At 40.8% G+C, this 24,505-nt stretch overlaps 1 protein-coding gene across 1 annotated transcript in view; it reads right to left on the minus strand.

Moving 5' to 3' along the window:
- The window catches only part of Sap-r (prosaposin), a 217,850-nt gene that overhangs the window by 17,674 nt on the left and 175,671 nt on the right, over positions 1–24,505 (minus strand). The gene's annotated exons all lie outside the window — the stretch shown is intronic.

Genomic DNA, 24,505 nt, shown 5'->3' on the forward strand with positions numbered 1-24,505 from the left:
TCTAGAAAACAGAATTTTGATACCAATAGATACATCAAAAGAATCAGATTTTGATGCTGATTCCAGGGGTGGTTTTTTTCCAGGGGTGATCGTATCGACCCAGTGGTCCTAGAATATCGTGGGAGGGCTCATTAGTAGAAGGCTATCTTATACTCGTGACAGAACCACGTGGTTCTGTCAGCATTTTTAATACTGTACGAACTCCATATATGGGCATAGAGTCATTAGGGAGAACACGTGGTTAATGGGGTCAATGACCTCTTTTTCCACGGTCGATTTATTTGATGTTTCTATATGTAATAGCTCGGGGACGAAGGTTGCACCTGCGCATTGAATTCTAACGGGAAAAATTTTATTGATCTAGGACTCGACGGGAAAGTGGATTACTGAGAAATTGATTGCGTAATCAAAATGTGTCAACAACAACAACAACGACCTTGACATTCACTGAGAGCGTGCACTTACAACAGCAAAAACACGGACTTTGGAACACCTGTGCTGTCGACCTCAATTCACCTATCGTGAATCAATAATTCCCCTTAGAAACAACAAATTAATTTCCCTTTCTTGACAGATCAATCAATCAATGACATCTTCTATCAGACTTTAAAAATTTTCGCCTAGAAACATTTCTCAAGGACTAGATTCAAGTCATTAATGTCTTTTCCTCGGGAACAGTTCTACTGGTCGAACTCCAAAAGATATTAATAACCACCTGCCAGGGACACAATTAGGCAAGAAACATCTTAGCGATGACTTGTTTTAGCGCGCGAAAAGGTTTCATATTAATTTGAAATGCGTTAGCACAGAGATGCCAATAACAAAGGAACACGCTGAATTTACGTTTAGGGATTATTTGGGCGAAACCGTTTTAGACAGGTTATGGAACTATTTCGGCGAAACAGATAGAGACATTTTAAAAGAAGATTTTTGAAGAGATTTTAGAAGAGAATTTAAAGGTGAAACAGTGTTGTGAGGTCCTCTAACCCAACCCCAAAGGGTTCCAATCCTCCTACCCCAACCCCGAAGGAAGCCCCCGGGCCGCAACGCCCCCCCCCCGCCCCAAGGACCAACGGGGTCCCAAAGGCCCACCCAGACCCCCAAAGGCCATCCCCAGGCCCCAAATGTCCCCCAGGCTCCCAACTGTCCCCCCGGACCCCCAAAGGCCATCCCTGTGCTCCAAAGGGCCACCGGCGCCCCCAATGGCCCTCCTCCGGTCCCCAAAGGCCCAGCTAGCTCCCAAAGGACCAACGGGGTCCCAAAGGCCCTCCCCCGGTCCCCAAATGCCCCTCCGGCCCCCCAAAGGCCCTCCCTGTGCACCAAAGGCCCACCATGTGCCCCCAAAGGCCCACCTCCGGGCCCCAAAGGCCCAACGAGCTCCCAAAGGACCACCGGGGTCCCAAAGGTCCTCCACCGGTCCCCAAAGGCCCATCGAGCTCCCAAAGGACCAATGGGGGCCCAAAGGCCCTCCACCGGTCTCCACCGGTCCCCCAGGCATCCAAAGGCCCTCCCTGTGCCCCAAAGGCCCTCCCTGTGTCCCAAAGGCCCTCCCCTAGTCCTCAAAGCCCCCCCAGCTCCCCAAAGGGCCCCCCGCGCCCCCAAAGGCCCACCCAGAGGTCCCCCAGAGCCCGGTGGACCTTAAACCGGGGAGGGCCTTTGGGGGTCGGGGTGGGCCTTTGGGGGCGCCGGGGGCCCTTTGGGGAGCTTGGGGGGCTTTGAGGACCAGTGGAGGGCCTTTGGGGCACAGGGAGGGCCTTTGGGGCACAGGGAGGGCCTTTGGGTGCCTGGGGGACATTTGGGGACCGGTGGAGGGACTTTGGGACCCCATTGGTCCTTTGGGAGCTCGTTGGGCCTTTGGGGACCGGAGGAGGACCTTTGGGACCCCGTTGGTCCTTTGGGAGCTCGATGGGCCTTTGGGGTCCGGAGGTGGGCCTTTGGGGGCACAGGGAGGGCCTTTGGAGCACAGGGAGGGCCTTTGGGGGTCCGGAGGGGCAGTTGAGGACCGGTGGAGGGCCTTTGGGGCCCTGTTGGTTCTTTGGGAGCTCGATGGACCTTTGGTGACCGGAGGAGGGCCTTTGGGGGCGCCGGTGGCCCTTTGGAGCACAGGGATGGCCTTTGGGTGTCCGGGGGGAACAGTTGGGAGCCTGGGGGACATTTGGGGCCTGGGGATGGCCTTTGGGGGTCTGGGTGGGCCTTTGGGACCCCGTTGGGCCTTTGGGAGCTTGGGGGGCGGTGCGGACCGGGGGCGGCCTTCGGGGTTGGGGTAGGAGGATTGGAACCCTTTAGGGTTGGGTTAGAGGACCTCACAACACTGTTTCACCTTTAAATTCTCTTCTAAAATCTCTTCAAAAATCTTCTTTTAAAATGTCTCTATCTGTTTCGCCGAAATAGTTCCATAACATGTCTAAAACGGTTTCGCCCAAATAATCCCTAAACGTAAATTCAGCGTGTTCCTTTGTTATTGGTATCTCTGTGCTAACGCATTTCAAATTAATATGAAACCTTTTCGCGCGCTAAAACAATTCATCGCTAAGATGTTTCTTGCCTAATTGTTTCCATGGCCTTTGGTTATTAATATCTTTTGGAGTTCGACCAGTAGAACTGTTCCCGAGGCAAAGACATTAATGACTTGAATCTATTCCTTGAGAAATGTTTCTAGGCGAAAATTTTTAAAGTCTGATAGATGATGTCATTGATTGATTGATATGTCAAGAAAGGGAAATTAATTTGTTGTTTCTAAGGGGAATTATCGATTCACGATAGGTGAATTGAGGTCGACAGCACAGGTGTTCCAAATTCCGGGTTTTTGCTGTTGTAAGTGCACGCTCTCAGCGAATGTCAAGGTCGTTGTTGTTGTTGTTGACACACTTTGATTACGCAATCAATTTCTCGGAAATTCACTTCCCCCTCAAGTCCTAGATCAATAACATTGTTCCCGTTAGAATTCAATGCGCATGTGCAACCTTCGTCCCCGAGCTATTACACATAGAAACATCAAATAAATCGACCTTGGAAAAAGAGGTCATTGACCCCATTAACCACGTGTTCTCCCTAATGACTCTATGCCCATATTTGGTGTTCGTACAGTATTAAAAATGCTGACAGAACCACGTGGTTCTGTCACGAGTATAAGATAGCCTTCTACTCTCATTGGAACGGAAATTAAAAGTTCTAGAGCCCTTTTTAAGTGAACAAAAAATGGAGGGCAACTAGGCCTCCTCCCACACTCATTTTTTTCCCAAAGTCACCCGATCAAAATTTTGAGATAACAATTTTGTTCAGCATGGTCGAAAATATGATAACTATGTCTTTTAGGATGACTTAATCCCCCGAAATCCCCGGGGGGAGGGCTGAAAGTTATGAACTTTACCCAATGTCAACATATAGTATTGGTTATTGGGAAGTATACAGACGTGTTCAGGGGGGATTTTTTCTGGTAGTGGGGGGGGGGGGGCGGGGGTTATGTGGGAGGATCTTTCTACGAAGGAAGTTTTCATGGGGGAAGGGACATTGCTATGAAGGGGGCGCCTGATTTCCCAGCATTATTTAAAAAAAAGATCAGAAATTATATATAAAAAAAACAAGTTTTTCAACTGAAAGTAAGGAGCAACATCAAAACTTAAAACGACAGAAAACATTACGTATATGATTGGGTTCACCCCCTAGTCAATACCTCGCTCTTCAAGCCAAAGATTTTTTAGTACTTTCATAAGAGCCATTTATTCTAATTAGCGGCATTTGTGATTAAGGGGTAATTTTTAATGAATTGGAACAAAATTCGAACTTTAGCTTAAAGAGCAAAGTATTGACTAGGGGGCGAATCCCCCTAATATAGGTATTAAAAATATATGAATATAGAAGTTAGTTACGTAAGTTAATTCGTAAGTTACGTATATTTATTACTAATAAAAACGTTCGTAAATAAAATTAAACAAGTTTCGAGAAAGCCATTTAACCAAATAAAAGTAAAATTAATATTCAAATTTTGTTTTAAATATTCATGTGCGATTACGATTAAATATTCACTTACAGGAGACTAAATAAAAAAAAACAAGTTTTTTTAACTGAAAGTAAGGAACGACGTTAAAACTTAAAACGAACGGAAATTATTCCGTATATCCCCTCCTCAACACCTCGCTCTTTACGCTAAAGTTTGACTTTCTCACAACTCTATTTTTTTAAACAATAAAAAACTTTAGCGTAAAGAGTGAGGCGTTGAGGAGGGGACAGCCCCTTTCATATGCAGAATAATTTCTGTCCGTTTTAAGTTTGAACGTCATTCCTTACTTTCAGTTAAATTTTTTTTTTTTTTATTTAATATCGGAAAAAAATCCCCATTATAACCAAGAATGCTGAAAAAAAGGATGTGGATTGACAATTTTCAATATCACATTTTCCTACAAGTGTTAGTGAAGAAAAGTTACTATTTAGCAAATATACAGCTTAATTAAATCCAAAAAATTGCACAATACATAATAAACAATAAACATATGTTAAAAAAACATAAAATTAAGTACTGTTGCTCGACTTTTATACTAATAGTATGAACAATGAGTTGTTGCATTTCAGCCAGCTTCACCACTAATGTTGTAGCACCTATCCCCGTCCACTTTGCCCAACCCCCACACCCAGCACAGGCACGTCAGCTCTAACGTTCTGCTCGTTTTGAGTTTGACTCGGTCATTTATTATGATTTCTGTTCGTTTTGGGTTTCATTTATTTATTGGTCATAATTTATGGTAATTTAAAGACTGAAAAAATTAGTTGACTTTATTTCTGCTCATCTTTGGTTTAATGAAGCTCTGTACTTTTCTTTGAAAAACACTTCTGCGGAAATTTTTAAAACTTAATTTATGTTAATTTTTCATTGATATGGTCTTTTCCATTCATTAAGAAAACTTTTTTAAATCTTTTCGGTTTTTCCTGATAAGAATACAAATTTTGGCTTAATATTTAAATGTACTTTCAACAAAATTTTCAACAATTTTTTACTAGTATACGCCCTTTTGAAAATCTGGATGCATATAGTATATTTTGATTCAGTTTTACACCTCAAATTTCACTGAAAAATAAGAACTAATATCCCATTCTGTTCCTAAGACATTGTATCTGTGCTATTTTGACCACCTGGATACACTTGGACTCTTTTGATTTAGTTCCATAGTAAGAGCAGAAGTAGCAATAGCAGCAGCCTGAAAGTTTAAACTTAATACCCCCAGTCGTTCTTGAGATATTGCTGAAACGTATTATTGACAACAAGCATGCACATAGTGCCTTTTGATTTAGTGTTAAAGCAACGAAACTTTCTCCGAAAGTTTCTACTTTATACCCTATCCCAGTCCAAAGATACCCCCCTTGATATTTCGAGTCCTGGTTCATTTAGAGTCTGGATGCATTAAAATTATTTTGACTTAGTTCAATAGTAAAAGCAATAGTAGTAACAGCAGTAGAAGAAGTAGCAAAAGTGGTAGTAATATTGGTGCCCCTGAAAGTTTCAGCGTAATACCCTAAGCCGTTGCTCGGTTATCACTAATACACCCCTTCGATAACCAAAGTGAACATAGTGTGTTTTGATTCAGTTCAATGCCCCATCACCGTTCCCTAAAAGTCTTGTTAATATCCTTAGCATTAGCAATAATAGTAGTCATAGCAGTAATAGTATTCAAGTTTTGCATTTTTAGTCTAGTTCAGTCTCCTCCCCCCCCCCTACCCTGATAGTTTCAACTTAATAATTTAATCCATTTCTGAGCTATTAGTAATGCACCATTTTGATAGGCTGAATGAACATAGTGTTTTGAATTAGCCCAATGTCCCCCTCAACAGTCCCTGAAAGTTCTACATTAATGTCATTAGCCTTAGTAGCAATAGTACTAATAGCCGTAGCAGTAGTAAAACTACTACTAATTGTAGTGGAATTTTAATTACCTCAACATACCCCTCAACATGGCCTGAAAATTTCAACCTAATACTCTAAGCCGTCCTTGAGATACTACTAATAAGGCCTTTTGACAGCTTGCATACACATAACATGTTTCAGCTTAATTCAACAGCCCCTTCGACATTTCCTGAAAATTTCTCCTGAACACCCTTAGCCTTCGTAGTAGCAGCAGTAGTAGCATGCATATACCTTTTAGTTGGTTCAATATCTCTCTCAGCATGCACTGAAAGCTTCAACTTAATACTCTAGCGTGCTCCTGGGATATAGCTGTTACGCTTTTTTAATAACTAGCATCGACATAGTGCGTTTCGATTCAGTCAAACATACTTTTCAGCTTTCCCTGAAAGTTTCACTGTAATACCCTTAGCTTCAGCAGTACTACTAGTAGTAGTTGTGGTAACAGTAGTAGTTATAGTAGCAGTAGTAATAGTAGCATTAGTAGTAATTGTAGTATCATGCAAATACTGCCTTTTGGTTAGTTCAGCATCCCCCAAAAAAGACCGTGTAAGTTTCAACTTCATAGTAGAAGCCGTTCCTAAGATATTGTTGATACGACTTTTGACAACCTTTATGCATACAGCATGTTTCGATTTAGTACAACCCCCCCCCCCTCAATATTCCCTGAAGTTTTCACCATCACCTTAACCTTAGTGGTAGTAGTAGTCACAGAAGTAGCAGTGGGAGTATTAGTAGTAGTATTAATTAACAGTAGTAGCAGCAGTACTAGTGGTAATACTAGTATGTACATATTGCTTTTTTGAACATCTCCCTCATCAGGCCCTGGAAGTTTCAACTTAACAAGCCAAGCCATTCTAAGATAGTACTGATGTGTCCTTTTGACAACCGTTTTGCACATATTGTGTTTTGATTTAGTAGTAGCAGTGGTGTGCAAATATTGCCTTTTTGTCAATTGATCATCCCCCTCATCATTTCCTGAAAGTTCCAACTTAATATCCTAAGCCATTCCTGAAATACACCCTTTTGACAACCTGCATGCCCAGAGCGTGTTTTGATTTAGTTCAATTTTCCACTCAATATTTCCTGAAATTTTCACCTTAACCCTTAGTAGTAGTCGCAATAGTAACAGTAGTTGTACTAGCAGTAGTAATAGTGGTGGTGGCATGGGCGCCCATACGGGGGGGGGGGGCAGATTGGGGCTCCAGCCCCCCTGGCTGAATGATGCTGCCTTATATTTATATTTTTGTTTTGAGATTTCTATTATACGTCATTGGAAGTGCCGATTAGACCAGCTAAGCCCTCCCCCTAAAATTCAGCTTATGGGCGCCAATGGGTGGTGGTAGGAGTAGTAGTAGTAGTATTATGCACATACTGCCTTTTGGCCAATTGATCATCCCCCTCATCATTCCCTGTGAGTTCCAACGTAATACTATAACTCATTGTTGAGATACATCCTTTTGACAACCCGCACGAAAATAGTGTTTTTTGATTTAGTACAACACTCCCCTCAAAATTCCCTGAAAGCTTCACCTGAATGCCCTTGGCCTTTTTGGACACAAAAGGTCAAACATGTCCCTTTTAACAATGGGCGAATTGCATAACTTACAGCCCTTGCCCAAAGTTTGTGTGTGTGTGTGTGTGGGGGGGGCTGTCATTCCCAGAAACATAGTTATTGGAACTTTAGACAATGGTGATCAAGATGGCTATCTGAAAATTTTGATGGGATGTCTTGGAGGAAAATGGTGCTAGGGAGGAGCCTGGATGCCCTCCTATTACTTTTGACTCTAAAAAAGGGCACCAAAACTTTCAATTTCAGTCGAATCAGTCCCTTCGGAAGTTTCTACAACAACTCCTTCCATACACAGAACCTTGGTGAAAAAAACTTTGTGGTCTCTTTGGTCTTTACTTAGATAACGCTAAATAGCGCTGCCTATGATAGTAAGAAAGGAAGGCAGTGGCGTCAATAGTGGAGGGGTAGGGGGCATGTACCCCCTACACTTTTACCTGCCTCCACCTGATATGAAAAACACCATCTCACGGGGAATTTTCATCGAAAAATTCCTGCAGGTTTGCCCCTTCCCCCAGATTTTGAAAAATACATTTAGACCCCCTCCCCCTCCAATTTTTTGCAACGCCACTGAAATAATACAAAACTGTCTTCGTTTTTGCTAAAAAGGAAAGTGCATTGATTCGTTCATAAGCCATGTCATTCAGCCGCTATTCCGAAATGCGTCTTAATAACATAATGGATGACTTTTCTTCTTCTGAGGTCATAAGAGAGCAGAAAAACAGGAAGTGTCAGCACTGCGTGTTACCAGACAGAAAATGAACCGTATTGGGGAAACTCAAGATTGAGTGCTTCATTGTTCTTTTATCTGATGGAAAATATGACGAAGAGGAAACCTTACATGTTAACAAAAGGAAGTTTAAAAAGAGATAAATTCACAATACGTTTTTTTCCCTTTTGACTTATAAGATGTAACTTATAAAAGTGGAAACTTTCACTGCTGTCAAAGAAAATCACCATCGCCATCTCGCATTTAGCGTTTAATTAGTGTAACAGTAAGACAAATTAGAGTAATTTGCAAAACTTACTGTAGTTATATTTGTTTGATCATAGTTTCAGAAAACACAATTGTCAAGTTAAAAAAAAAAGAAACGTCAAAGAGTAGATGTCACTGGTTATTTGTCTTTGACATTAGCACAAGTTTCTACTATTCTTTGGTGTATTTCTAGAATGTTTGAGTATTTCGACGTAATCAAAGCGATATGAACATTATTAAATAGGAAGACAAAAGTCGAGGAGCTACACACTCCCCATAACCTAGCGTATATCTTCGAGCGCCACTTCTTCCACCATGGCATACTCCTCACCGTGCGTAGGCTCACTAACACAACTCATTGTGCCACAGGTAGCGCAATTCCATTGCAAGAGACACCCACCATACGGAACACACAATTTTGAAATCTCTGTGATTTTGGTAGTTCATATCAAAGAGAATATAAGAGTCGCACCTTCGGCGATTCAACATAGGAAAATAGGGTTTAAAAACGACAAGCGCCACACAGACTATAGGGAAAATTTCAAAGCAAATTAAACAATATATAATTCGTCTGCAATTTGGGAACATTAAACCCGAAATTTCTCTTTAAGTGATACTTAATCTTCTTTTCTTTTAAAGACTTTTCATGTGTTGGACCAAGGGGGGACCTTGTCCCTGGGGGTTCATAATAGAAACTGGGGCACCCTCGCCCGGGGTCATAAATACAGGTGGAGGAGGAAGAAGGCCCCTCAAATATATACTCAACAGGGCCCACTGGTTTGTGCACAAGTACCAGGAGTTACAAACCTCCCAGTAATGGGTTAAATTGCATGGTGATGCAGAACACCATCGCTGGAAGACCCTCTATAGGAGGACAACTGCGGCAGGGCGTAAGATCCAGGTCCATGGACAACGGCCTCTGCAAAGGGCTGCCTCGACCCTTTCGGGGTACCTGCAAGACTGGGGACCTTGCGGTCAAATCTATTCCTACTTGAGGAGTCAAGGAAATTATACTTGGCGCCCCTCAAGGAAATTATAGCCTAGTAAACGACACAGCATTCGCACGGGATTCCGACTAATAGACAATTCTTCTGGGCTTGGTATGTTTTGACGGGCGTCTTCGGGCTGAAAAACCTCTTCCTAGCTCATTTATCTACTATGGACCGCCTCCCCGTAGCAGCTTAATATTTGTAGGCATGAATATTTAATGAGTCTGAGGTAATAGGCTTGAGATTGTCTGTTCAGAATTTCGACTCTTGCTGATAGAAGAGCATCGCCAAGTGCTGAAAACCATGTTGTGACCAAGATGGGCCCAGGATTGCACAAAGCCCCCATTTATGGAGGTCCCAGGGACTTCTTGCTGTCCGATTTTAAGCCGGCTTAAGCACTTCGGTGTAGACTTGAGAAGATATGTGATCCCCGTGGTATCCGGGATCATTGCTTTCCCTGAGGCGAAAATAATTTCAACGATTTAAAGAACATGTAAATCGAACCTTGGAACGTAAGGACGTTAAGAAATAACTATTGTATCAATATTTTGACTGAAAAATTCAGACAATTCGAACTTGATGTATTAGAAGTTTTGGAATAGGATACCCGAGGGGTAGGAAGTATAAGACTAGGTAACACTGAGTTTTTTTACTTAGGAAGGAAGGATGGGGACATAGACAGGGAGTAGGGCTCATTATGAATAAGGAAGCTGCTAAGTCTTGTTTAGGCTGGGAAGGTATTAATAATAGAATACTAATTGTTCATTTTATGACTAAAATGTTCAGGGTATCAGCTATAGTAGTATATGCCCCTGTAGAACAGAATGACTGAGATACTAGTGACTAAGATGAATTTTACTTACAGTTACAGGAGCAAATAGACCGGACCCCAGATAGAAATATGATGTTTTTACTAGGAGATTTAAGCACCAAGGTTGGAAATAGGGAAAGATGGTATCCTAGCCTAGGTAAATTTGGTGTAGGGAAAGAAAACAGTAATGGATACAGACTTTTGCACTTTCGTAGGTATAACAATCTAGTTATGACCAATACGGTGTTTGGTCATAAAATGGCTCAGAAGTTAACATGGTATTCACGTGATGGTAAGACAGTAAACCTTATTGATTATGTTATTGTAAACCGAAGACTGGCAGGATCAATAAAAGATACTAGGGTATATAGGAGTGCCGTTATTGATGTTAAAAGTAAAGATCACCATCTAGTAGTGTCAAGGGTTAATTTAAAGCTGAAATATCGGAAGGGTAACTACCTCCGGGAGGTTATGATGTTGATAGACTCCAGGATAAGAATTCGAGACACTTTCCAGGAACAGTTGAATACTAAACTTGAGAGTTTAAAATATGATAATGTGGAAGATGGTTGGAATAATTTTAGAAAAATAATTTATGAAGTTGCTAAAGGAATTTTAGGGAAAAAAGCTAGAACTGCAGCTAAGAGTATTAGTGAAAAAGCTGTATGTTTGGTATAAAGGAGAAAGTGCTTGCACAGAAAGGACCTTAGTAATAGATAACACGAAAACAAATTGAATGTAAAGAAAGTGGAGAAAGCATTAAAATATGAACTAAGGAGGTGTGAAGTGGAGGCCATGGATAAAATTGCCAAGGATCTGGAAGATGCAGCTAGACGGCATAATAGTAAAATATTGTTCTGGCAAGTTAACAAATTGAGAGGGAGTAGTCAATGCGGACTTGGCAGTAGAATGGCCTTATTGACTCCGAACATTACCACGTGGTTTATGGTTTTCTCACTGAGAATGAAAAAACAGGAATTTGCCAAATGTTATGACTTTCCCGGAAACAGTTAGATCACGTGTTTCCTTCTCAGCCAATCAACGAGTCGGATACATCTCCCTTCTCAGCCAATCAGAGACGTTTACATATTAGCGGCGGTGGGAATATAAGGAACGGGTTTTTTGCTATAGTTTTATTAGTCTGTGAATAGAATTCAAAGGAGTGAGAAGAAGAGTTTTGACTTTACTCATTTGGATATATATTTGTGTGTGGGTTGACGATGGCGATGAGTGGAATGTTTACCCTATTAGAAGTTGATAGTGGAGTTGATGATAATAGTACAAGAGCACCAAACATTGCGGTGGAAATCACGAAAGGATCACGGCTATGTCTGGAATGGGATGCAGTATATGCAAGATATGTGATATCCTTGAGCAAATTTAAAATGGAAGATCAATTATGTTTCACCGCTAAAGTTGATATAGCACACGTGAATAGACTTCAATGTGCTTTAAGTGCATTGGTGAAACATATTGAGGACAATAAACAGTATCGCTGATTGTACATGCTATGTATTATTGATGTTGTTGTTCTAATTATTCAATAAAATTGTTTCGAAATCGAAAATGTCCTCTTTCTTTTCTGGTTAGGGCTAACGAATCAGGGTCAGTCTAGAGTCAGCAGTTGGAGTGACAGGACTGAAAAATGAATAACTTTTAGAAAGAGAGAATTAGATCAAATCTAGTGTTTATGGAAAAACATTTGATTTTGGATGATGATTTTCTCGAGTTATCTCTTAAACACAGGATAGTGTAATGTAGGGTAACAATTGACAATATAATAAGGAGGGAGTCTTCCACATTTTAATAGTGTATTAAGATTTTTAAATGTGACTCAAATGTTTATACCCAATTTATTGATATATTAATTGGAAAAAAGCAGAATAATATTGTGAATATACTTTTGAATATATTGCAAATGGATTCAATGTATATGGCTCCCCCATCATTCGAAAGAGGTAACGTCACAGAGCTACTCCTCTCTCACCCACTTCCCTCCACCTTGAATTTATCGAACGAAGAGGATCAGTTTCGTTTTAGCTGTGAGTGAGTTGACATCGGAAACCGAAAAATGTTCTATATATGTCCATTGTGCATGTACACTCTTGGCAGTTGGAATCAATGTGAGACTTGTACAATTATTGATGACTCTAGTGAAAAGTGTAAATTATGTAATCCTTGTAAATTACATAGAGGCTATGCAGTACAAATTAAAGGATGTGATTCATGTCTTGAGGAGGTGTGTAACTCTCATCCTAGAGGGCACCTGTGCTCCAATTGTCGCAATGATAAATGTGATCAGTGGGAGAATACTTACCCCGCTATGATTGGAAAGAACCCCAAACGTGATTTTAGTTTATTTCTGCGAGATTGGTATCGTCGTGGATTTAAATTATTCTGGGAAGAGGAATCTGGTCTACGATTCAACTGTTGGAATAACAAGACAATCTGGTTTCTACGTCATCGCTGTGACGACACCACCTGCTATGACTATAAACCAAGTGATTTTTATTTGGCAGTTACCGACTGTGATTCACCATTTGAAAACACTGTTTGTGATATTGCTTCAAATAGACAGATTGAAACACGTGAATTTCACAATATGAATGCAAATAGTATCATTGACTATACAAAGAGATATGACAAGAGTGAAGTTACATTGTACTGTAGAAAATGTGACCCTGACTTTGCAGTCAATCAAGATCAATATACAGTGAATCCAAATGATTTACCAGCATTAGTGGTTCACGACAGTTGCCTATACCTCGAAGATGAAGAAATCTAAAGTGAAGATTTAAAGACAATGTTGTATATACACACATTTTATTAATAAACAAATTCACAAACGTTTTTTAAGCACTTTACTCTTAGGGCACTGAAATCAATACTATATAGGTCTGAGAGGATATTTTCCACTAGAAAGTCATTCAGACGGGGATTGTCACTATAAATGTTGAGAAAATGCTTGTAAGTATAGCCGCGACATCGGAACACAAACTATAGTAGTGCATGGAAGCCGCAGCTTTTAGTCGTTAGATCCTGAACCCTCTTTCGATTTTGAACAATAGTTTTCCCACTGCTCTCAATATAGTTGCTGATGTGAGGTGTGTAGAATGTATAGGGTAGACCAAGAGGATCAAAAAACTCAATCGTCTTCATTGTTTGAAAGATGCACAGCCAATGACCCGTCAGCACAGTCGATGGACTGCTATTAACAATAATCAAGATCGTATTCGCACTTTGAATTATTCCAAGATAGTCTGAGGGCAGACAATAGGATTTGTACTGGGACATGTATGGGTCCATATTAAATACATTGATTATTTGACTGGTGTTCATGGCGCCAAGTCTAGTAGAACACTACCTTCGGGAGTGATTTCCCAATAGGTTTCATATTGGTTTAGTGAGATTAGGGCAATACTCTCAGCTAAAGTATTAGTAAATTAACACTCTAAACTTGAAGTCGCTTCGCGTAAGCTGCTCCTTTACTGCGTAACTGGTAAGTCAAAAATACTAATAATAAGGGTTTTAGCAAACTTTTCCTTGGTTATTACATTTTCAATTAGCTGTAAGTGGTGATGTCTTGTTCGCTGTGTCAACTCATACAAAGTTCTCTAGGATTTATAAAAGTATATAGTATATAGTGGGATACAGTTTACTTTGCATACAAGAGATGAAAGTCAAAACCTCTCGATTTTATGCGGACATTCAGTCCATGATCCTATTTCACTAGCACTTTTTACACAATCCAACGGTAGTTTTGATAGAATTTCGCCGTTTATAAAGGATGAGTCGGTGAAGGTGCGTGAGCCTATTGCAATATGACGTTGATTGGTGATTGTATGAGGAACAAGTAGTTTAATATTGTTGCCATTGGCTCTCAGTTTTTCCACGGCCAAAGCAACAGAACTCATAACCTGTTGTTTGCGTACATGAAGTATTGCCGAGGTGAGGGAGAGACTTACATCGGGATTGGCAGCAAGTTCTTTTCTCAATATGAAATTGGAGGGTGCAAGCATCAATTTTATATCCACTTTAACATTGGGCGGTAGCCATTGGGGTATATTAAATATTTCATGATATATTTTTCCAACTACATGTAATTCACTAGGTGTAGCATTTTTAAGTGCATCTGTACTATCAGTATTAGTAATATATTCATATCTATTGGAGGTGCCTCTCAATTCCTTGTATGACTTGGGCGTCATCAGCATGAATTGCATATAGCTTGTATAGTTTGAGAGATTGGTGCTTGTGCTCAACAGCGTGCCATTGATATACACACTAATTTGACGAAATAAATTATGTAGTATACAATTTTCATAGGATATCCCATCAGCCCGAATCGGCATTGAATTATCGGATTTCCGGACTTTTATTTGCAAATCTATATATGTTGAAGACATGTCAATAAAGTAGTCTTCATTGGAATAAATTTGAAAGTGGATATTATCGGAGAGGGGTTGTTGTGGATAAAATTGTTCATAGTATCCATGCTTGACACTCACATCAACATTTTCGGCATTGAATAGATTCAATGAGGCGGTGATTGAAGGTTGGGAGTCCTTATGTGGTAGGTAGGACATTTTAGGAGAAGAAATCTAGTTTCGATCTGACAATTCTATTCTTCCTGGGGCTTCTGGTTACACTATGTGTCGGCTTTCTTTTCTTTGACAACAGGCGTGTCTTACGTTTCCGACCTGAGCGGAGACTGATGAGGGATGTGTTGTTTCGTGACCTTTTTAAGCCTTTACCATTCTGTTTTAATCTCTCGCCAAGGGTTCGCGCACTGGACCTAAGATTTTCCGAAGCACTTTTTTTAAAATCCTTGCCAGAGCCCCAATCGTATAGTGTAGAGGATGCAAAATCTGTCGCAGTCGGTACAAGATATTTTCTGGCCAGTGGTAGTAAAGAGCGAAAGAGCTTAGCAAACCAACTGCCAAGACCGTAGCCAGACATTGACGAGCGACCCTTGTAGTAGTCCATTCCATTGCCCTGTTGTCTTGGGCCAAGAGTCTTAACATAGCAGTCAATATCAGGACAAGTGAATACCACTTTTTTATTAGACATCTTGTATTTGAACGATGGGTCGAAAATGGCATGTAATCACAGCCAAACCTTTTGAAATTGCTATTGGATCACCCAATTCGGTTCTTAGTGTTAACTGACAGAGTTCCAAATAGGAAGTGTTTAAGGGAATATACTGAAGATGCTTTATATTGTAGTGATGAATATGTTCTGGATTGGTTTTTCATTCAAGAACTCGTAGGAGGGGAACATTTGAATTACCAACCCGAGATGTTTCCACAAATGAAGCATAGAGAAATATACCAGTGTCTGTGGAGAAGGCAGGCGGGTAGTCATCGAAAATGAAATTAGTGTTTCCGGCACTTTTGCCACTGAGTAAATTGATCCGTAAACCAAAGACACAATTTCGATTGTAAAGGAGAATAAACTGGTCGCCGTAAAGAGTTGCAATAATTCAGCATGTGAATACCGCCGTTCAAGAGATGAAATGACCAGCACCCTTTTTACTTGCTTACCTTATGGCAGTGTTGTTATTACTTATTAAGGTCAGACAGGTGAGTACCTCTGCGTGCCATTCTACGTATTTATAATCAAAACACTTAATTTTTTGAATTTGTTATTGATAAACTGGTGGCGGTTGAATATACGCTGGTCGAATGTTTCGGTATTAGTTACTATCCTGTATCAGTATATAAGAGTTCTTTTTGAGAATAAAGTCTAATATAGACACTTCATACTTTAAGTCATAAACGATGATGGTGGGGGAGAGTTTCGTCCAAAAATCACTTGTTCTATTCAGATCATTGTAGAGAGGATCAGAAAAATTGGACATGAAAGTCACATAGAAATCATTGGGCATTGTTAATATCTTCAGCACTGATCCAAAAATCAAAATCCGAGTTGTATCCTAGCCGGCGAACAAGTACCTGTGTCTTGCCATGGTGTGTACGTCTCTTTAATATCTTTTCAATTTGATAGATTTAACTAGTGTTTCAAATTTTTTTCAGTTCATATTCATAAAAACCGCCGAGAATCTCATCATCTTTTTTGTCTCGCAGTCGATATGTCGCGGGCTCGGTGTCCAGGATTTTGGACACTTTAAAAAGTTCGGTGCTCCATAAATAAGTCCCCTTTTCAAATATATTGGTGGTTCTATTAATTCGAACAGTATCACCAACAATGTATTTCTTCTTCTTCTTGTTCTCATTTTCACCCGTGGAGTATTTCTTTAGAAAAGCATCAAATGTATTTTAATTGTAGTGAACATCCGTTGGTGTAGAGTTGGACAGAGATCGATGGGGTCGTTGATTATAAATCAACATGATTTTATCTAAATCATGAATAAAAGCCGGTGTATTGTTCAACGTGCAATATCTTGAAATTAATAGACGAATCGTTCTTATTAATCGTTCAGCTAATGTAGCCTTTATCGGGATGTGACTACTATAAAGTGTAGTATTATATTTCAAAAGAACATTTTGCTCATGTGGATTAACTAATTCCCTACCACAATCTAATTGAATTTTTCTATCGGAATCCTGGTCGAGAATACTTTCAATGGCCCGAGCAACTTCAACACCTCTCTTTGATCGTAGTGGACTGGCATATGCATAGCGACTAAAGATACTGATTGCCACTAGAATATATTTGTAGGGGGCATTGTGACGCCGTTGAAGTGCGTCTAAAGTTAAAAGATCCGTTTGCATTATATGCAGAGGGAAAAAGGCTTTAGTTTGTCGATAGTGTTTACTGCGAAGCCTGTGATTCCGATGTAGTGTGTAACTCGGTTCATTTTCTAGATACTCTTTTGCATTTTTCAATGTGGTGTCGGACACAGCTTTGGAAAGCGTTTTGGGGGAACTTAAACTTCCCGCTTTACCAATATTTTCATATACACCTTTCAAAACTTCATCCATTTCGAGCGTAAACACGTAGTGTAACGTCCACTCCCTTTTTGCACACTGGCGGGCGAATCAATTCGTCTTTTCTTTTGACTAGCAGCCACAGGGGTTGTAAAATCATTGCTGCTGCTGATAGTATCTTCAAATATTGAATCTTCTTCTTTTTTAAATGGTGTTGTTGGAGGAGGACTATATTCTCTTAGTTTCTTTAGAATTTGCTTATTGCCAATAAGACTTTTGGGAAAGTTTATTGCACACATAAAGGTGTATAGATTATTGTCAAAGGATAAGAGTCCTTTACGATTCGTCACCATATCACAAATTAAATCAACTAGATTATAACTTTTTCCCTGTATTATAATTTGTTTCCCTGTGCTCTCGACTTGAACTTGATGTTCACCAACAGTTTCCAACATGAGATAGGATAATACTCTTTTACTCTGTTCTCGATAGGTGAGTGGCAATAGGTTTCCAATTTTCAATACAATCGAATTCAATTCCTTCTCCTTTGATTGCAGTGCTGCAGAATCTTGAGATGTTTCCTGTTTAGGGGGATCGGTGACGGTGGCAGGTCTCTCACGATAAGATTTATGTTTGTCCACACGTCGCAATGCATCTTGAAGTAAAAGCAGTTTTTTGTCATCGGCAATATTCTCATCGTTAATGAATTTGCTTAGATTGTCTTCAAAATGTTCGATGGGCGAGAGTACAAGTTCAAATGGTGTCAATTTATAGGGTTTAGCCATTCTCTAGAGAAAACTGTTTACAAGTCCTGCAATTATCGGTAGTAAAAGTGTGAAAAAGCTACCGCCCGCCTGAAGGAGCCGTGTTATTTTACATTTGTTTCCCATGTTTTTAAAAGACCATGCGCGTACAGTGGAAAGATGTTTCGTTTTATGTTGTCTAAAACCTTCTGGCAGTTGAACATTGCCCTCAGTTAAATTTAAACAAAGTTCAGATATTAGATTAATGAAATCGGTGTCAACACCGTGGTTGAGTAGAGTCTTCCTACGCAACGGTTTTGAGGTGTTCAAAACGGAAAACATATGACGTGGTTCATGTAGTGTCTTCATTGTCATAATGGTGACTAATAGTACTTTCTACTTTTCACTCGTAGATCTACTGTAATTTCATTGTTGAAAATCTCGGTGACTACACGTAGATCCTCGGGTGTGCTCTTATTAAGATCCAACAAATTGTACCCGTTGGGGTTGCTTGTCGCGTGAGTTTACGCTTAAAACATAATTTTGGGAGCGCGAGGTTATATCGGATTTTTGTGATTTTGGCGCGAGATCTACACCCGAACGACTCGATAGATAATATAGACAGTGAAATTCAAAGCAAGGGTTCGCATACATTTGCTCTGATGAAACAGATTGTGTAGAACTAGGGTTACGGAAATGTGTTCTTGATGGGAGAGAACGGTGAACAGTTGTAGCATTTCCTGTGAGAACTGTTCAATGGATTCGGCCAAATCATCAATAATCAGCAACGAGTTCGGTTCAATACTATTGAAAACATCAAGTCCCCGTATGAATTGTATTGGTATGGTTGTGGCAAGAGCTTTTATTTTATCATAGGACTCCTGCCAAATACTATAACAATAGTAGATTTTTTTCGGCTTTTCCAAAAACTTTTTATTGCAATTTTGAATTATTCTAGTTAATAGTGTTGTTTTCCCCCGACATTGACGGTCCACACAGAAACGATCTGAAGGGTGTTTTAAATTGATACATGCTGCTGTTGGGGACAACAGTCGGACTGCAACTAACTGTAAATCATATGTTCTCAATTAGTAAGTAGCAATAATTTTCCCCGTATACTCAAGAACAACAAAAAAACAATATGACTTGTCTTAATTTATTTCTGCACAGCATGAACACAAATATTTGTGTTCAGTCCACATGCAAAGCAATAAAAATAATAACACATGTTCAACAAGAACAGTTGACAAAATTTCATGGTCAACATGAAAACTCTATTTGCAGTCAACATGAACACAGGGCAACGATAACACTTTATAAATAAGCACTAATTGTCTTTAAAAAAACTTTTCTTTAAAATACTTTATGTAAAAAAAAAAACACATTTCTGTACAAAAATTTTTTTTTTTTTTTGTCAACTTAAACACTTTTCTATACAACAATAACACTTTCTATACAACAGAAAATACACACACACACTGGGAAATTGCTAGCCCAGTTTAGCTTGGTGAATTTAAAGGTGTGGGATCCCCCACCCCCGGGGACCGCGGGGCCAACGGCCTGCCGGCCGGGGGCGGGACCCCCCCCCCCCCCCTGGGCAGCCACGGGAAGGGACCCCCCCCCACCCCCCGGGGGCCGCGGGGTGAAAAACAATAGTTGTCGTCACTGCTACTGCTACAGGTTAGGTTGAGGGTTAGTGGGTTAGTGGTTAGTGCTTGGGTTAGATGAACTGGTTGAGGGGTTGGGTTAGTGCTTGGGTTAGATGAACAGTTTAGTTAGGTTAATTTATGTAGAGGTTAGGTTAGGTGGTGATGATGGTTAGTGCTCAGATTAGGTTAATTTATCCAGACAAAGTTGATTGCGATAGTCAATGCATTCAACTCGGTCTGAAATACGATAGTGGCCGTGGGGTAGGACAGTCACACCATTCTCGAGCACATAGACTTTGTCAGATATACATGACATTGCATTCTTCTCCACTCTCACAGTATAATTTCTATACTTTAGAGAGCGAATTGCAAGCACTTGTGCTCTTGGCACTAGGCTACTTTTTACACAGTCACTGTACATGCTCATGTTAAAATTGCTCTTTACAAAGTGTATAGGCACCCCTTTACACGCCTTCTTTTCTTCCCCACTCTGAGATTCAACACAATAGACTTTGGGACCAGGGAACACCCCCCTGGATATCAAATCACTCCCCGTCTCTGATTTTAACATTCATAGTTGGTTGGGGGCTTGACGTTTCACCAGCTTGGGGTAGAGTGATTGATTCCAGTTGGTGAAATTCATCCGCGAGCTGATGTGTTCCCCCTTTTGCAAATCACCCAATAAATCCAAATCTTCAGTCCCATTTACCTTTAACAGCAGAGAATCTGTATCACCATAGTAAACTTGAACCTCCCCCTCCCGTGGCCAGTGCACCGTGCACACTTTTTAAAAGAATGATAACCTGAGCTTTTTGGAACGTTTCATGACAGAACTGCCGCATTCGATAGTCTTGGTAATTAACACCTGTCACGTTTATACGGTTCTTATACACCTTCTGATAAATATTCTTGAGAACGCTTTACCAGTGTGGTCGGTCCTAATTCTTTCCACCTTGCGTGTTATCTTCACGACATAACAGTACGCGCGCTTCAGTTCGATTTCACTCATATTTACCACCGCTGACGTTAGGATGAGCTTATACATTTCCTTCTCCACCTTTGAATTTGCCCTAGAGCGTTTATCGACAAAAGTGTCGATAAACGTTTTCAAGTAGGGTCGCTGATTGAACTTCAGGACCCGATGTATTTTTGTTATCTTGAATCCGTTGCTCACCATCCAGTGCAAAAGCACATGGTGAACAACGATATTCTCTTTAGTGTCCAAATCAGCAATCTGTGTCTGTTTAGAGGGAGTCCAGTGCATCCCCATCTCCTCAACCAATGAACGATTGTAGGGGCTCAGAGAGCCCCTGCTCACCGTCCGAGTGATACAGGGAAAGACAAAATCTTTGACTGTGTCGTGAAGCGCCAGTGTAATGTGACCGTCTATTTCAAAGAACCATCCTTGTGGCCCGTTGTCCTCGACTGTGTTAATGTCGGGGAACTCACAAGGATTCTCAAGCCTTTGATAGTTCCCACATGGCAAAGAGTAGTTGGACATTGCCGAGGGGTACAATGAGTTCATGTCCAAGAACAATGCATTTGACTTTGCACCGGTGGTGTTTTGTCCGCTCGGATCGGTTGATAATACAAGGTCCCCATGAAAAACAGACCCCCCCCTCATTGAACGCTCTACAAAAAGGTGCTGGTCTACATCCGTGATTAGGCATATTTCCCCCCTGCTAATTTTTAAAATTAAATCCAGCACTAAAGGGGGTGTAGAAAAATAATAGCCTATATCTAACCCGAACTCTGAATAGATCTGGTCTGTGTTCTTACAGACTATATCCAACAGAGTTAAAACGTCACTGGCCAAGTACAGTCTACAATAATCCCACCCATTTTTACAATCCCCCTTGGACCACACCTTCTTGGCAAACTCATACTCCTCGGCTGTGCATTCACTCTTGGTCAGTGAATTGTAAAAAGCTTCAATTGGAGGTAGTTTCTCCTCACTTAAGCGTGCGCCAGAGCAGTAATAATCGTATGCGTATATACCTTTGCAGGTCAACAGGTCATACATTTCACCGTTTTGAAAGTGCTGTTTAAGCAATGGAAAGCTATCAAAATTGTCGCTTTTTTGCACTTGAATCAATTGACTCAATGACTTGTGTGAAAAACTAAAGGAATCTAAAAACCTGATTTTATTCCAGCACGTACGCTGATTATCCACTGCCTGCCATTTCAGTTCGAGACGCAGCAACTTCTCAGCTGATTTGGGGCTAATGTTGTAGGTAAATGAATTATTTACCCATGGCCCCTCTACTCCCCTTCCCTCCCTGTGCATACGTGCCAGTGCCGGTCAAATAAATTTTAAATCATAAGTGGAGTTATGACTGAAGACAGGTATAAAAAACTGCTGGCTAACATTTAAATTACACGATTGATGCGCACCCCCCCTAAACTTCCTCCCCCCCGCGGTACTTTCCTGCCCCAACTGGTCCTGAGCTCTAACTTTCCCCTCCCCCCACGTTTCCCTTGAGTCTCCTCCTCTGCAAACTCCCCCGTGCAAACACAATATATTATTTGATTTTTAATCGCGAGAAGATCCTCTGCAGACAGCACCAGAGGATAATGGGTATTTATCAAACGAGAAATATCACCAGTAGCCGTGCCACTCAGTTTAGTCAGCGCCTTGTCCATGCACTCCCACTCATCCAATGTTTCAACTATTTCTCACATCTGCATGGTGTTAGAATTGTCTCTGTGCGCGTGGGCATAGGACACTGCAATAGCCTGATGTTCTTTGACTTGGTTTGGATATTGTGGGTCATTCACTTCCACCAACTTAGCCTCACAATCTAAAGATATTTTGTTGCACTGGAGAAGGGTGTTTTGAAAATTTTTGAATCGTAAAATTGACCTATCCCCTGAAACCGTTTCCACTGTCTGATAGCCATGGTGACTACAATGCTTCATGTGACTCCGTAGTTTCATATCAGTCCGGAATCTAGAGAGGCACGTTGGACAGTAGAAACATTCCCCCTATGCTTACCCTCCCCCAGAACTCTACTAATGTCAGTGATAGGGTTAAAATGACCGATTGCGGTCGGTTGACTAGGTGGTGTGTAAAGCAACCAAACCCAGTGTTTAACCAAATCAACTGAGGGGCCCCTTACGGGGAAGACCACCCCCTTCTTTTTAGAGCGAACCCCATCTTCAAATTCTGTTTCGTATTGTACCACAGTAACGCCGATGTTTAAATGGGCATTAGCCCTTTCAAACATGTCAATGGATCGAAGCGTTACTGGGTATTTCCCCTCTAAACAAGAAAAATCTACACTGGGAAAACTAGACCCGTCCTTCCCATGTATACCCAACACGTCTATATTCTTCTTAGTAGCGTCCCGAACTAGAGGCTATAATGCTGATATGAGGAAAGCATACTTGAAACACTTTTGACCTGTTTCAAAACAAATCTGCTGGACACCTTGACAACCCTCTAGATCTGGATTATATTTTAAAACTACTGCCCTTTCCCCACTCCCCCCTCTTAAAATAAAATCTTTCTTAATTTTACATATATTAACGCTTAAATTTTCAATAAATAAAACTACTGACCCACTTCCATTTTCGTTATAGTTCTCTAGAGGCGTTATAATTTGATCTACCCAATCTAAGAAAACACCCTCAAAATTTTCTAAATTTCAATAAACCAAACACATCAAGGACTGTATATAATGATAATAAACCTCGCTTTTCCCCTCATTCAAATATAACACTTTTAAAACAATGGAAACCTTAATTGAATCCCTACCTCCCCACAATTGAATTTGATTCTCCAGAAGTGCACGAATTTTGTCTACATAGGCATGCACAATTTCTATAGGGTCAAAAACAAAATTACCAGACAAAAGCGAATTAAAAGGGTCACCAAACATTGCAGTGTAAACAACAATATTATTTAAAATTCTGTTGGACAGCTGAAAGTCTGGGAGAGTTGTACCCCCCTCCCCCGCTTGGATATTACCCCCACCCCCAAGCTGTTCAACACAAACTGGCGAATGCTCCACCTCAGATGTTAGAAGTGGAGTCGTGTGGGGTTAGGAGGGTTGAGGGTTCCCTGTAAAATACACTAAAAATTTTTAAGTTTTAGGACGAAAGTAAAACACCTAAACAGTTCTACTATATACATTATTTAAAAAATAATCTAAAAAATCATCAATATTAAAAGGAATTGGTTGTAGATCGTCCCATGTTAAAATGTTGGGGGGCTCCACGTGTGCCTCCTCTTCTTCCCCTTCTTCACTAGATGGCGAGTATGGAACCAATGCTCGTCCAATCTATAAATGAAAAATAGCTTATTTTCAAATTGTTCAAATCATCCCCGACTGCTTTTAAAATTTGGATTTATTTTTCCTAATAAAATTTTGTTAATTAAACTTAATAAAATATAATTTTTTAACTATACGGCTAAACTTTTATCTTTTTTTTTAAAAGTGTTAAAAAATTTTTTTTTTTTTTTTTTTTTTTCCCGTGGGGGGTCTCGGGGGCCCGTGGCGCATATCTGTGGCGATTTACCTGGCCCGTGGCGCATCCCTGTGGAACTTCCCTGGCCCGTGGCGCATCCTGTGGAGCTTTCCCTTGCCCATGGCGCATTCCCTGTGACGCTTCCCTGACCCGTGGCGCATGGTGCTTCCCTGGTCCGTGGCACATCCTGTGGCGCTTCCCTGGCCCGCATCGCTTCCCGCGATGCTTCTCGGTTCCGTGGCGCATCCCTGTGGCACTTCCCTGACCCGTGGCGCATTCCCTGGCGCTCCCCCTAACCTTGCCCCCCCCACAACACTCCCTGGACCCATCGGCGCATTCCGGACATCGCGGCTCCCAGTCGTGTTACTAAATCCCCAAAAAAACCTATTTTTATGCGACCATAATCGTTTAGCCTACTTACCCAACCGGTTGTGTATTAATACCAAATATACTATATTATTTTTAATATAATGTCTGTTCTGTTTCCAAAGCGTATTCTCTGGGAAACAGTACA

Source organism: Artemia sp. Qi Xiang Cuo, chromosome 5 (genome assembly GCF_049724085.1).
Source record: "Artemia sp. Qi Xiang Cuo chromosome 5, ASM4972408v1, whole genome shotgun sequence".
Taxonomy (NCBI): Eukaryota; Metazoa; Arthropoda; class Branchiopoda; order Anostraca; family Artemiidae; genus Artemia; species Artemia sp. Qi Xiang Cuo.